This window comes from Papaver somniferum, chromosome 7 (genome assembly GCF_003573695.1).
Source record: "Papaver somniferum cultivar HN1 chromosome 7, ASM357369v1, whole genome shotgun sequence".
NCBI classification, from domain to species: domain Eukaryota; kingdom Viridiplantae; phylum Streptophyta; class Magnoliopsida; order Ranunculales; family Papaveraceae; genus Papaver; species Papaver somniferum.
Genome location: NC_039364.1, coordinates 238364385 through 238380706, shown reverse-complemented (window position 1 = coordinate 238380706; position 16322 = coordinate 238364385). Strand labels below are relative to the sequence as shown.

Genomic DNA, 16322 nt, shown 5'->3' with positions numbered 1-16322 from the left:
TGAGGGTCTCGTATGTGGGTAGTTAAACACCCATTTTCAACTAGTGAAAGATAAACAAGTCCAAAAATCAAAAGTAGATAAGCAAAAACGGCTGGGAAATTTTGACAAAACCGAACCGTGACAGTCAAAACGGCTAGGAAAATTGGATAGTCCAAGACGCAACAATAATTACGAATGGGAAATTTAGTATCGACCTGGCCGAACACCAAATAACGGATAGGAAAACCTATACGTGGAAATAAAGATGGTTTAATATTCAGCACAGTACCACCTACGGCTAGGAAATTCCAAGCCGTAATTTATAAACGGTTAGGAAACTAAATATAACGGTCAAGAAACAACGTTACGGATAGAAAGATCGAGACGTAAACCAAACTACCGCTGAAAAAAATTCGAACACGGGAGAATATACGGCTTGGAATAACCTAGTCGTATACAACTTGTTGCGGATAGGATTTCTCCATCTCGTACGCATCGACTATATTACGGCTGGGAGTTCTTAGATATCCCATCTAAGAAACTTAAAAATGGCTGGGAGTTCTTAGATATCCCAACCGTGTAACATATAAACGGCTGGGAAAACAATAAATCCCAACCGTGATACCTATTTACGGCTGAGAACACAAGAACTCCCAGCCATAAGCATTTTCAGAAACTGTTTTTTCAGACCTAAAATTTTCGAAACCAACAGAATAATCAGCAAAACGCTTCAATAAAGAGTGGGTTTTGAAATTCATACCTTATTGTTGTCATATCAGGACTCTCGGAGGCTGGTGCATCTCCTTCATTCACTTCTTCTTGATCTTCACTTTCTACTTCATTTGATGAAGTTGGTTTCTCTGCATCAGGAGGAGGTTGATTAGAGGAAGATTGACCTAGATTTTTCTTAGGTTTCATGGTTTTATATAATGAGTTTAATCGACGACGAATTTTTTTTGAATCGACGATTAATCGTTGAACAAGAGAGTGGAAGAAGAAAAGAAGAAGAAAGAAAACATAAAGAAGAAGAAGAATGGGAGGAAAAAAGAGAGTGAGGGGGGACGGTTTTTTTTCTCTCTTTCAATGATTTTCAGTTTTTTTGTTTTAATGATTTTTCAGTTTTTTTGTTTTAATTAATTAGTTAATGGAATGGTAGAAGGGTAATAAGTGAAAATGATTGAGGGTATTTTTGAACTTTTACATAAATCTGATCTCCCCTATGACATTTAGTTTCCACTTAGTAATTTAAGCCCCTAAAGTCCCATCCCCCTAAAGCCCCAATAATAGGATTCTTGCAGAAGAAAACCCACTTTCACTGAATTTGCATAAAATCAGTTTCGGAATTTTTATTCTGTTACAAGTGGTTATCAAATTCCACGGACGATTATCAAACTCCATGTATTCAAGGAAAATTTTCCCAATCCAAAGGTACTCTTTTCGGATAAAAAACTGGACTCTGGATTTTGCAAATTCTTTTGGGAAGCAAGCAAAAGAGAATAGAAGAGGAGAAATCTACCACCAACCCCGTCTTGTGTTTCATTTGGAATGGGAAATGGATAGAATATAGCAACTTTTTGCCATAAGTAATGTGGAAAATGACAACCAATGGCACATTCTATGGCACAATAAAAGTCACATATATGTCTCTCAACTACTAATGCAGAAGTCGATAACTCACTTTTGATAAGCTGAAATTGGCACAGGAAATAAAAGAAATGACGCACTTTTCCCTATTCTCCTGCACAATTAAGTCATTAAGATACAAATTGCTAGATGGGAATTTTTAGAAATGTGCCTCGAATCCACACTGCAATAATATATTCTAGGACTAGGACCATTCCAGTAAGGGGCCGACGGGGAACTATGAAGAAGAGAAAAGTTGAAAAGCAAAACAAACAAACCACTTTTCCAAAATGCTTTTGCTGCGGGAGGGAGGCCTTGTTTTCTTGATTTGGTGTATGAGGGGTCAACTTTTAGGTGCTGTAGAGTCCTACCCATAACAAATCGCCAAGAAAATCACATGGAGGAAAATTCAAGCAAGTTATACAATTTACAGAATGGATTTCGTCACTGTTCGTGTTTCAGATCCTCGTCCTCGGCCTAGTAAAAATCCATTGTTTCATTTTTTTATTTTTTTATAAGAAAACGGAGTAGCAGCAGCTAACTCAAAGATACATTATGGCTTTCTGCTGGGCTATCCAGGAATATTGTCTTTGTAGTTCCTTGCTCCCATGCATTCCCTTGAAGAGGACACAACAATTAAAACAAAGTGTAAAGGAAGATATCACCATTAGCATCATGCAAGTCCATGGTATATTGATGCTAATAATGATCCCAAAATCTATCTTTATGGGTTTTCATAATCCTATCTTTCTTGTCATCATGATTCTTTTTGTAAAAGAGATTATTGAGAATATGTCCTGGATTGTGCATCACTCTGTTAAAATTGCAGAGATGCTGAGTTATCTGGCTAGCAGTAGTACTAGCATAGGAGTGATATTTCTGAAGACGAAATCACATCTAGCTTTCCATATAAACCAACAGATAGTGGCTATATAGGAATTCCATCTCGCAAGGAATGTATTTGGCTTGAACCAATTGTTAAGCCTATCATGGAAGGTGTAAGCATTCCCAAACATATGGTGTTATTATATTCCAAGATCTGAATCCAGACTGTTGATGCAACAAGACAAGACATAAGAGCATGAGTAATATCCGCCTGGGTTCACTTGCAGACTTTGCATATAGGATCCATGTAATGAAGAATGTTGGCCGTCTTATCATTGGTTGGGAGTATGCCATGAACACACTTCCAAATGAAGAGATTGATAGTTGGGGAGATATCCAGTTTCCATATCTCCCCACGGGATATTGGGGGTCTCATTAGCATACTCGTCAGAGATCTATTTGTCAGTTAAGAATTTGACATTGAAATCTCCCTTGTTGGACAAACTCCAGATAATTATATCCTCTTCTCCCTATTATGATTAGTGAGTTGGATGGCATTTTGAATTTCCTGAGAGAACCAATTAGCTATAAGACTTGAGTTCCACTCACCAGTATCATTGAGAAGTTCATTGACAGTTATAAGGTCTGGAGGGCATTGAGGTGACTTAGTTAGAATTTCCTCCTGAATAGAGAACCGTTTATCCTTCTGGATGTGTTGAGTACTATTACCAACTCTCCAACATTATTATTTTTGAATGTTGGCTATACATTCAAGGATACCTTTCCAGATCCAAGAGTCAGTATGTTTGGGTTTTCTGTCCATTCTTATGACTTTCTGGTCTGGGAAGTGAGTAGCCTTCATAGAGCAGGACCACAAGGAGTGTGGCTCAGTTATAAGTTTCCAGGAAATTTTTGTGATCATAGCAGTATTGAAGTATTCCATATTCTTGAAGCCCATACCATCTAGATCCTTTGGTTTGTTAAAAGCATCCTAGGAAATGTAGTGCAATCCTTTTGGTTTGTCTTGCTCCTTGTTCAAGAAGAAATCACTTTGAATAGAATTTATCTCTTTGCAGGTAGCTTTAGGAAGTTTGAAGCAATTCATTCGGTATATATTAGAAGTAAAAGTAACATTGTTTATTATGCTTACTTTTCCAGCATTAGACATTGTTGATTTCCATCCAGCTAGCCTGAATTTTAACTTATCAATGCAAGGTTTAAAAGCTTGCACTTTGCTTTTTTGTGTGTGTGTGTGAAAAAAGGAGAACCAAAATATTTATCCTTCACATCAATCTTTTGGACCTTCATGAAGTTGCTGACACTGTCTGCAATATCTTGGGCAGTATTCTTGCCGAAGAAAGTACCAAATTTGGAGAAGTTAACCATATGACCACAAGTGAGGCTGAAGTCTTGAAACACTTGGAAAATATTTTTACATTCCTCCATGTTGGCATGACAGAATATCATGTAATCATCATCGAACAGAAGGTTCCTAATGGCTGGAGCATTGGTACAGATTTTTAGTTACATGAAAAAGACGATGATCTTCAGCATTGATGAGACTTCTGGAGAGAGATTTCATACATAATAGGAATAAATAGGGATATAGAGGATCTTCTTGTCTACGACCTCTAGAAGTTTTAAAGAAATTGCTAGGAGTACCATTGACCAGAACAATCACATTGGTAGTGGAAATGCACTGGTGTGTAACCATTTAGAACTAAATCCCATTTGTGTCATAATGGCGCTCGAAACAAATTCCCAGTTAACTCCGTCAAAAGTTTTAGCCATATCAATTTGTATACCCATAATTCCTTTAGATTCTTTGTTGCCATTTCTGGTATTCATGTGGTGTATAAGCTCATGAGAAATAACTATATTGTCAGAGATTTATCTACCATGGATGAAAGCAGATTGAAAGGGGGAGATGAGCCTAGGTAAGAGGGGTTTGGGTCTTTGAGCAAGGATTTTAGAAATGATCTTGTAGGTAGTTTTGCATAGAGATATAAGTCTAAAGTGAGATAGGGATGTAAGATTATCAATTTTTGGAATAAGAGATATGAAGGTGGAGTTCATTTCTTTTAGGATGAAACCAGAGTTGAAGAAGTTTTGCACCATGTCAATGATGTCCTTTCCAACCACCTCCCAGTTAGCTTGGAAGAAATTTGGAAGGAAACCATTAGGGTCTGTACTTTTGTCACCAGCCATGCTGAAGAGGGTGTTTTTGATTTTCAAGGCATCAGGAACCAGAAGTAAATTCTCATTCTCAGAGTTGGTGATGGTCTTTGGAATGAGATTGATGATTTTTTAGTTAATGGATATGTGTTCAGCAGTGGCCATGTTTTCAAAATGATTGGTGATATATTCAGAAATGTCCTTGGACTTGTGTGGCCAAATATCATCCTCCCTTTTGATAGAGTCAATCTTGTTTATTCTAGATCTTTTCTTGGCTGAGTCATGGAAGTATCTGGTGTTTCTATCCCCAAACTTAATGAATTGATCCCTCTTTTGGTTTTCCAGAAGCTTTCTTGGATATCTTGCCAATGTTCCACTATTCTCTTAGCTTATTTAGTAGCCTTGCCTCTGTTTATGTCAAACTGGTTCATAGTGATCTATTCAAGGTGTTGAAGACTCTCCTCCAGGTTGGTTTTCATGTTACCATACACAGCTTTGTTCTAAATCTTAACTTTAACTTTGACTTCCTTCAATTTCCTTGCTATAGTAAAAGCAGATAATCCTGAGTGTCTCTTGTTCCAACATTCATCAACAATGTCTTTTCGGTCTTGGTGATCAAGCCATGGGCCAAAGAATTTAACGGAAATTTGGCCAGATTTCCAGTTGGGGTTGGTATTTAGAAGGATATGATTGTGATCAAACCCTATGGATGGTAGATTAGAAATGGTACTGTTGGGAAAGATGTCTATCCAGGAATCAGTTGCTAGACCTCTGTCAAGTCTTTGATCAGTAAGAAGAGTACCCATCTTTTTCATAGTCCAGGTGAAAGGACATTCATTAAAACCTAGATCAGTTAGGTTGGCTTCCTCAATTTTCTTCAAGAACAACTCAGCTTCAAAAGAATCAATGGGGTGTTGACTATACTTTTCATAATCATGAAGAACCAAGTTGAAATCTCTCATAATGAGCCAAGGTAAAGTATTAACCTTCTCAGTTTGTTCTAACATTTTCCAGGAGTCCAACTTTTCTTTATTGGTGTAAGGACTGCCACAATAACCTATAAAGATCCAGGGATTGCCATTGCTAGGAGTAATGATGAAACTAATATGATTGTTAGAAAAGTCCAAGATGGAGAGGTTGATATTATTTTTCCAGGCTTGAGTCATCCCACTAGTAGTGCTAACCCTTCCTTTTGGTTCCACAAACTAGTAATTGGCGACTCCTATGTTATTCAATATAGGTTTAAAGTTTTTAGATTGTAGCTTGGTCTCTGATATAAAAATTAAGTCTAGGTTTTTCTTATTTATAACGTTATTTAGGTTTTTACTGTTGTTATTTTTATCCTATCCCTTGGAAGTTTCATGTCATGACTGTAAAGAATTTCCAAAAATAAGAAATCCTAGGATAAATAAACAAATATGAGAATGAGAAAACTGATACTATCATTGATGCATATGCTTATAGTGGTATATGTGTGAGTTTTGAACAGGTTATAATAAAGGTTAAAAGTAGTGCAAGTTGTGTCATTAATGCATATGAAAGTAAAGGTCAGATTGATTTGAGTAATTTTAGAATTAAGTTTCAGGAAGAGGGTTATGGATTTTACCTCAGCCTTCAAGAAAGGATTGGTTCCTACAAGACTGCTACTAGTCATATCTGTCTTTAGTGCTCCATTTCCAGATCTTTGTCTTTAATTACACTCTTCTTGTTTGGTGGCATTGTCTCCAAGGTTGACAGAAGATGGTCAGAGTTGCAAGTGATCATAAGGTTTTTCCCTTTTGTGTCCAAAGTGGCTGAGATGATATCATTGGTGGATGGTTTATTTTGAGCTCACTTCTCCCTTTTTCCCCAAAATTTTTTTTCCCGCACATTGAATTCCTCATTGATTTGGTTCTGGATATTAGAAAGTGGAGGGATAGATGTGTAAGGGTTGCGTTTGTGAAGGGGGATCTTTGGGAAGATAGATTCAATATTGATGTCATTGTCAGAAGTGTTACTTTTGTTGGTCTTTGGCATTCTAGCAGCATTTTTGATGTTGATACATCTTCTTTTCTGGCTTTGATCCTTAACTCTATGGATTTTCAATAATTCTTCTATGTTTTTTCTACTAAGCTAAGGCCTATGGGTTAAGAGTTGGAATATCACCAATTATAGGACTTTGCAAGCCAGCTTCAAAAATTATAACCTCCTCAGGGCCATCCAATACTTATGTGCTATTCTTGATGGCAATTTGTCTTTGAGCCAATTTCATTTTGATAGCATATTCTTCAGCCGCATCTTTGTCAGAGTAGGATCTTCCCTTAGGGATAGGAGTGGGAGATTTGATTGGGGTATTCAAGGTGTTTGTTGTGGGGGTTTGGTTGTTTTGTCTTGTATGTAGGAAACTATCTTCTTTTTATTCACATAGAGGTCATGGATGATCAAGGATCCTACACACTCTGCATAATTCAATACCATTGAGAGCATAAACAAATTCTAACCAGTGGAAAATGGTAGGTGTTTCATAGGCATTAATACCATATTTCAGTGCTCTAGTGATATCGATGTTTAATAGTACTTCCATGTTTTTCTCATCTTCATCTCGACCATAAGCCTTCTTAGCATCCTCGTAAATTCCAACATGCCTGAGAATGTTCTTGATGTCTGGAATAATGTGTTTAGGAATTCTTTTCACTAGGACCCATATCCTTACAGAATAGAAGTTAGCCTCATCTATATAGTTAGGACCCAAAGGTGAAACTTCAGTGAGAACAATGAGTTTCTTGAAGATATCACTTGTGCCTCCTTGTATAAAGATTTTATAGTCCTCCATGCTGCCAAGTCTTATTGAGTAGTAGTTTCTTTTCTTCTTCCATAGAGTGACTTCAACATCTCTTCTAAGCTCCCAGTTTTTGTTAATGAATCTGGAGATAATTCTAGTTTCATGGGATATTTTTCTACAAATCCTTCCAATAAAAACCTATTTCCAGCTTATTTCCTTCTTAAGGATGATGTTTTCAGAGTTAATAAAGACTTTAGGGGAGAGGTCTTCCGGAATATTTAAAGAAGAGTTCATTTGATTAACAAGGTTATCCACAGAATCATTAGATTTAGTACCAGAGGTAGAAGCCATGGGTGTTGGTTTGTGAAGATGGATAAAATGTATGGAGATGGTAGTGGTGGTGAGAGTTTGGTTGAGGCCAGTAGGAGTGGCAATAACTTTAATTTGAATTGTAATACTGGTTTTCTCATGGGTAAAATAGGTCTTGAGTATGCAACCAACCATAGAAAAGTAGTTGGAACCAATGCGCCAATTCCAACCTTCTCCAAAGTACATACCCATGTGACAATTGAATGAGACCAGCAGAGCTCCTATTTTGGATTGTCGATGTGGATGGATATAAACTTGTCTTGTGAAAAGGTCTGTTTATGATTAAAAAAACAACCTTTGTAATTTTAAAAAATAAGGTTTAGTTATCCCGTGATTCATCCAAATAGTTTTTTATGACCTATCACATGGAATTATGTAAGTGTTGAAGGTTTTATTAGTGTAGAGTTTAAAGGGGTAGACGATAGTGATGGAAAAATGTGGTGGGTGAGCATGCTTAGAGGGAATTAGCATGCCTGTGGTTTGGAGATTGGCGAGAGTATTTTCTAGCCACTTATCAATGGTCCTAATCAGGTTATTGAAGAATGTATATTTCAGACCAATTAACGTCAGTCAGCGAGACTGTCATGAAAGTCTCTAGCTTATGTATATCGTTATAGAATTGTTGAACTTGCACTTTAAATTTATTATGTAGTAAAATATTTAAAACACGTACCTTAGCCTTGAGATTCTTGTGATTGGAGAGAGATAAGTCGTTCATGTCACGTTGGATGGTAACGGAGATGAGATAAGTCATAAATAGTGAGTTTTCTTTGTCAAACGACCCAATAAATGATTTTCCTAGAGAAAGGGTTTTGGTCCTGGTATTTTTACTCTGAATCCAAAGGGTTGTGCACGACTGAAAGATTCGTGTGTTATGGCAGTTATTAGAGATGGTTGAGCAGTATGACGCATGCAGAGTAGGTTTGCCAAGTGTTAAAAACCATACAATGCACCTTTTCAAAGATAGGTAATAAGCATACTTATGTCCCTTACAGTCTAATGACATGACTGAATATAGAGACGTATGACTAATGCGCCTTATAGAGAGAGAATAGTATGAGAGAGGAGGGTCCTTAAGTCTTGACCGCATGAAGTATGAGTCTTTTACTCTCCCTTCTAATATAAAATTACTATTAAAGTGCAAACTCTTCATTTTCCTTTCCTTCTGCAACTCAGAAAAAACCAGAGAGCACAACTTTTCCTTTTTATTTTTTTCCCAAAAATCATTCCTCGAGTGTTTTATAATGAAGGTGGGATTATTGAGGATACACCCGGGATACTGAAGGAGCATACTTTGAATTGGTATAATCCCAATTACCCAATATGGAGTTTGCCTTATGGCATTGTTTTTCCAAATGGCTGAGAAGAAATCAACTATACTCGCAATTTCAATTGGCGTTGGGAGAATTTGCGATATAATCACAGTGTGAAAATGGAGCAAATGTATGATCAGATCCCTCCAAGTTGCGTGACAGTTATTGTGCAACAAAGATCTGACATGCCATTTCAAACTCAGGTAAGAGGTTTCATTACACTGTTCCATGGTTAAATTAATCTTAGTAATTTGATAAATGACTAATAGGTTGAATATGCAAATACCCAGAGCCAAGATGGTCCTGGAATTACAGGTCGAGGTGTGTTTCAGAATAGTGTGTATGACGTAGGTAGTAGAAGTAGTAGTGGTAGTAATAGCAAAGTTATATTCCAGAACTGTGAGTTCGAGAATGGAAGCGGAAGTGGTGGTGATGGAAATGGTTGTGATGTGCCTCCTGGGAGTATAGAAGACATAGCCACACTAGTTTTTGTAAGTTTTGAAGCTGGTCATGCATGGAGCATAACAGAGGGCTGGGTGGTGTATCCAACTCATCCTTGACTTGGACAATTTGTGGTAGATGAGGGTGTAGTACTTGTTGGGGATAGATACGTTGTTACTGGTTGTGTGCGCTAAGATTTTTATTCTAATGTAATGCCAGCACCTGTGAGGTCCGAGATCGTAGGATTGCCACAATTCATATTCCTCCTCAGACAATTTCTTTTCCTCATCTTGATATGTTGTGTCCATTGGTAGGGAGAGTTGCAGCTGAACTAGCAGCCATATCACATGCTGGGTATGGAAAGGTGAATCCTCCTAAGCAGGGCCAAGAAATGCAGCCACCAAATCAAGGTAGTCCAGGACCAGCACCAGCAGCACAAGAGCCAGTATGTCCTCATGCATGAGAAAGAAACAGGCGTACCTACCCACCTTCTCGACCAAGACAGCCCATAAGGAGACAGGTGTTGCGAGGAAGCTAGCAGATGCGAAATGCTGGACCAAGCAGGCCAAATTTTGTCTAAGCAGGTAATATGCAGGACTTAATGAAGAAAAGAAGTAGTATTACTGGTTTTTGTGTTAAGGAATTCAGACAATTCCTCTTTTTGTTTGGTTTTTAGAAGTTTAAGACCTATGGAATATGTTTTGGTGAATATTATGAAATGATATTTGGATATGATAGAAACATGTATTTGGGTGGTTTTATTTATTATAATTTGTATTTAGAACCCTTGATTAGATAGTAATATGCGAATTAGGTTTTTAAGTTGAAATAAGGTAATTGTAAAATTTAGAAGAACAATGAGGAAATTTGGGTAAGGAATATTATACCTGAGAACTTTAGCCCTTAGAAAATTAGAATTACTAGCACTTCTGTTATAAGGTAAATTAGGTAACTCTAAATAGATATTAGGTGGAGGTTTCAAATTGGGTTTTGGTATTTTTGGGTTAAAATGGTGGTTATAATTGTGAGGGTTGAGAAAGGTTGTGGCATTTGATTCCAAATAAATGTTCAATAGAGCATGATTTAAGAAGTATGTATGGTGAGAGGTGAGGGAGAAAGGTTGCTCAAGGTTTTGAAAGACATTGGGGGTTTTTCTGAAGAGGTCTGGGTGGTACATGGTGATATCATGAGAGAGACGATGGATTGAGATTTATTTTCTAAATTTGTTTAGCTTATTGAAGGTATGAAAGTTTTGGGTTTGATAGTTGTTGCTGATATAGTTGAAAGTGATGTTGTAGGGATTGTCTAAGATTTTCCTGCTATTGTAAAAAGTGATTCTGATAGCGTAGCTTGAGTCCTTGCCTTTGGAGTTGTGATTCTGAGTAAGCAATTTCTTGTTGTTTTGGTAATTCCTCGACTGATTAAGGTCGCGTGAGTTGTTGCTGCTACTGGTGGTATCCTTGTGATTTTTGGGATTCAAAGGACAATTGCAAGAGCAGTGATGATTGTTGCGACTGTGATGGTTATTGTAATCTATGTAACCAGTGATTTCCATGAATTTCCTTTGATATTTGTGATTGTTGTTGGAATTTGGCTTGTGGGTTATCATCTTGATATAGAGAAAAAGTAATAAAAAGAATCAATGATGTAAAACATTTCTCAGATGAGTGTTTATAGGTTCCGGTAATGAAAATTCCGGCACTTGGGAAAGAAATACTGGTGAAATAAGACCGTTGGGAGAAAGAGACGAAGAATAATGACTAAATTTCAGGCATCAAATACGGAAACAAGAGAGAAGGAGTCGTATACAAGAAAGAGCTTGGGATCATGAGAGAGTGATATGTAAGTCATTGTTTCATCAATTAAACAATCAATTTTAATCGGAATCCGTTCATCGGCCAATACCGTACCGTTAATATCAACAATATAAAAAGAATATACTCTTTAAAATTTTGTAAAAGAGGTATTATCGTGTTTTTTTTTTCTTTCATTTAACCGTTTCTGCATTATAAGAGTTTCTAAAAATGTAATACTCCCTCTGTCCCAAATTAATTGAGCTATTTGTAGTTTGCACGATTATTAAGGCAAGGAGAAAAGGGGAGTATGTTTAAGTATTTTTTACAATTATACCTTATGGATGATAACTAGTAAAACTTAGAAACGATTTATCTTAAACTATACCATTGTTTTTCGTAAACTTTATACGGTTGAAAACCATTTTTAAAATACTTACTTAACGAATACAAACATTGCTATCAAATTATACATATTTCTTATAATAACAATAATCAATTATATGGTTAGTTTTAGATCCCTTAATTTGTGAGATATCTCAATTATTTGTGGGACAAAATTTAAAACCAGTTAGCTCAATTAATTTGGAACAGAGGGAGTAGTATTTATTTTGTAGAAACAAATATAACATAGGCTTATTGATACTTGGATGACATCAGATACAACGAACTATGATATTGTTACTCGGTAACTTTAAATTTTTATTTTACATGGCAGTGAATAGTATCTATAAATTTCTTATCTGAGTCGACTTACTAGTTACTACTACTACTCAAAAAATGCCCACAAGACATCAAAATATATAAAGACTGCATAAAGCTATATAAAGTCAAAATAGAGAAGTATACAAAAGTGAAAAATAAAAGAAGAAAAGAATTTTGTAAGCTACCAAAGAGAATGATTTATGTTGTCATCAAAAACTATAACAACCAAAATTGATTAGACAATGTATCGCTGGTTTCCATTGGATGGATATTTCACTATCATTCCATATATGACATGACTCATTTTATGTTAAAATTCAAAACAAAATTTGAGTTGTTTGTTAATGTTTTGAATCTAAATACCAGTTTTAGAGATAAGGATTGCCGAAGTTAAATACAGAAGAAACTTAGGGCAAGTAAGTGCAACTGCCGCCACTGGCCGATTAACTTTAAAGATTATTTTATAGTGCTTATACATGTATTAGACAAACTTGTTAACGCGTTTTTTTTTTTGTTAAATCCAGAAAACTATTTTGCTTCACAAAAAATTTACTTTACGATTTTTAGAATTGGTTTTGAAATTTGCAACCAAACTAATTTCTGATTTTTCGACTTTTAAAAGTCAAAAAACTATTTCTGATGTGTTATCCTCGAACCAGATCCCTCGTAAGCATACAAAATTTGATTTGTATGTACACAAAACCTAATCAAATTTCACTAACCAATACAACCCCATTCTTCTGAAGAAACCAAAAAGAGAAGTTATTTGTTCCTGACATGCAAGTCCTTCACTGCAAGCCTAAAAATATTTTTCTAAGATATGCTCACACCATAAATAATCAATTCCATCCATCTAGATGTTTATCCATACTCACGGCACAACAGGCCTCATCATCTTCTTTAAAAACTCAAGAAAAAGAGAAAAAGCTATACCACGACTGTAAAGTCACTTTCTTTCTTTTAATAACAGACTGTTTTCTTTTCATCTTCTTATTTAGTTAAAGGAAAATGCAAAAAGAAATTGAATTTTTTGAGTGTAAAAACAAACAACCAAACAGCATAAATAGATGGCTAAACAACAATCAAAAGTTGAAATTTCTAGTAATAAGTACTGAATTTTCCCAAAAAAAATCTCATCATGACCCCAATTTGTCTTTCATTTCCCACATTCTTCTAAGTATTTAGCTTCACACTCTTTCACTCATTCGTTCATTCTACAACTCCAATTGAAACCCACCCCAATTCTCTAAATTGAAACCACCCCACACAATGAATTCTTCTTCATTCTCATGTAAAACAGTGAAAATGGTTGTTTCTGTTGTAATTCTTCTTCAATTCTTCATTTCAATGGAGATTGTAATTTCTTCACCATCATTCTTTGACAGAATTATACAACTTCCAGGTCAACCTCCTGTAAACTTTCAGCAATATTCAGGTTATGTCACTTTAGATGATAAGAAACAAAGGGCATTGTTTTATTACTTTGTTGAAGCAGAATTCAATCCAGCTTCTAAACCATTAGTTCTCTGGTTAAATGGAGGTAATTTAAAAACAAAAGCTCTTTTTTTTTCCTCTCTTTTTATAAAGATCAAAAAGTTTCTTCTCTTTTTTGATTTTTGATTCTGATTCTTCTTTTGGTTTTTGTTTTTTGTTTAAGGTCCTGGTTGTTCTTCTCTTGGAGTTGGAGCATTCTCTGAGAATGGACCTTTTAGACCTAATGGAAATGTGCTTGTGAGAAATGAGTATAGTTGGAACAAAGGTATTCAACTTTTTCTTCTTGTTGTTCTTTTGATGCATAAAGATTGAATCTTTTTTCAGTTTTATGAAACCCTTTTTCATGTCTGGATTGAATCTTTTCTGTCTCAATTTTCAGAAGCAAACATGTTATATTTGGAAACACCAGTTGGAGTTGGGTTTTCTTATACTACTGAGACTACTTCAGAGGATGATGATACTGCCACCATTGGTGATAAGATTACAGGTGATTTCAACTCCTTTTCATGTTCTTAGAAATGGGTTGTTCTTAAAAATTTGAAATTGACTTTGCAATTTTTGTTTTTGGGGTGTTGAAGCCAGAGACAATCTTGTGTTTCTGCAAAGATGGTTTCTCAAGTTCCCACAGTACAAGCATAGAGATTTGTTCATTACCGGAGAAAGCTATGCCGGCCATTACATTCCGCAACTAGCCGAACTCATGATTCAATTCAACAAGAAGGACAAGTTGTTCAATCTCAAAGGAATTGCAGTAAGTAGTGAAATCCAGTTAGTGTGCATTTGATTGGGATAATGTTGATGACTTCTTTGTTGTTCCCAGCTGAATTGTGTGTGTGTTTTAATTGCAGTTGGGAAACCCAGTTTTAGAATTCACTACGGATTTCAACTCAAGAGCGGAATTCATTTGGTCTCATGGACTAATATCTGATTCCACATACAATCTTTTCACTTCAGCTTGTAACTACTCGTGATATGTGAGTGAGTACTACAGAGGCTATGTTTCACCTGTTTGTTCAAGGGTTATGAGTCAAGTAACAAAAGAAACAAGTAGATTTGTCGACAAATACGATGTTACGCTCGATGTTTATATATCATCAATACTCTCACAATCCAAAGTAATCACTCCCCAAGTGAGTAGAATCTACTGTTCTTAAGTTTCGAAAGGAGCTAGTCATCTGAGAGTCAGCACAGTAGCCAACTGAGCTAATGCGTTCTTAAGTTTGTCAAGTCTCTAATTGTGCTCAAATTTAATGCGACAGTCACTTACGAAGAAGATAGATGTTTGCCTCGATGATGAAACGACGAATTATTTGAACCGGAAAGATGTTCAGTTTGCATTCCATGCTCGTCTCGTAGGAGTCAATAAATGGACTGTTTGGAGCAAGTAAAGAATCTCCTTCACCTTATGCTTATGGCATGTTTATAATTTTTACGAAATCTTTTTGTCCGAGGTGTTGACTGTTTTTGTCTACCATTGTATGATTTTGCAGCATACTGGATTACGAGTTGCTTGATTTAGAGATACCTACAATCTCCATTGTTGGTTCTATTATCAAGGCAGGAATACCTGTTCTGGTTTACAGGTATGCTTCATTTTTAGACTTGAACTTCCTTGGTGCATTCATTTTGTAGAGATTTGAAGAATTGGTGGTAAACACAAATTGCATTTCTTATTTTTGTACAGTGGAGATCAAGATTCTGTTATCCCATTAACCGGAAGCCGGACACTTGTCCATGGACTTGCCAGGGAATTAGGACTGGATGTCACTGCACCTTACAGAGTTTGGTTTGAAGGTCAACAGGTAATTTCTTTTCCTCTCTCAATCTTACTAGTTGCAATACCAAACAGCCATACAACAAACTAATTTGCTGTTTTTTTTTTGTTTCTTTTTCTTCAGGTTGGTGGATGGACTCAAGTGTATGGGGACATCTTATCGTTTGCAACGATTAGAGGAGCTTCACATGAAGCTCCATTCTCACAGCCAGAAAGGTCACTTGTTCTGTTCAAGTCATTTTTAGAACGCAGGCCTCTGCCAGAAGTCTTTGTTTAGCAGCTTTAGCTACTTAATACAGGTGATGATTGAGTTGTAAATTTTGTTCGTCGGTATAACATGATATAGGGCCAGAAAAAAGAGTTACTGAAGAAAGATATGGCAATTGACATGCATGCCCGTAATCTGCGTGCAAAGGCTGAGCTATTCGGAGCTCACATGGAAACTTTAAAGCAAACAGAATGAGCATTCTGTGAATATAGAAAATCTCACCCAGACCCGATAAACAACTACATGAGGATGTCCCAGGTCCTGGTGTTTTAGTTCCTAATGATGAATCAAGGAGCTGTTTCAATACAGTTTGAGATTAAAAAAAAAAAATGAACCCAATTCATAAAACTGCATTACTCTTGTTTCTGATACCATTTGAAGACCCCTAACCCGATAAACTAATCCTTATGTTATGGTCGAGCCAATGATGCTGCCAGTCCCTAACACAGGGTTCATGGTAAATTATGCGGCATTTTGATTTTGTCTAATCGTAAATGGATGATTTGTAACATGAGGTAGTAGTACCTCTTTAATTAGGGATTTCTTCTTTGATTTGTAATTGCTTTAGATACTTCCATTTGCTTATTTGTGCACCTTTGCGTCCTCTTAAGAGACCTTGTATGCCACCTTATTATAATCTCGATCCATAAATTTTTCCTGTCAGCAAAAAAGTTTTATTCCACTACAATGTGCTGGGACTAGATCAAAGTTCCTGTCTGTGTCCCTCGACAGTTTCTGATCTCCCGAATTGACAAATCCATTCTCGCACTATCTAAATGGAACTGCGTAGTGCCTTGTCTAA

The 16322-nt window shown here is 36.2% G+C and overlaps 1 pseudogene; it reads left to right on the top strand.

Annotated features, from left to right (window-relative positions):
* Window positions 1-13034: 13034 nt before the first annotated feature.
* LOC113299940 lies at window positions 13035-16113 on the top strand (annotated as a pseudogene).
* Window positions 16114-16322: the final 209 nt, after the last annotated feature.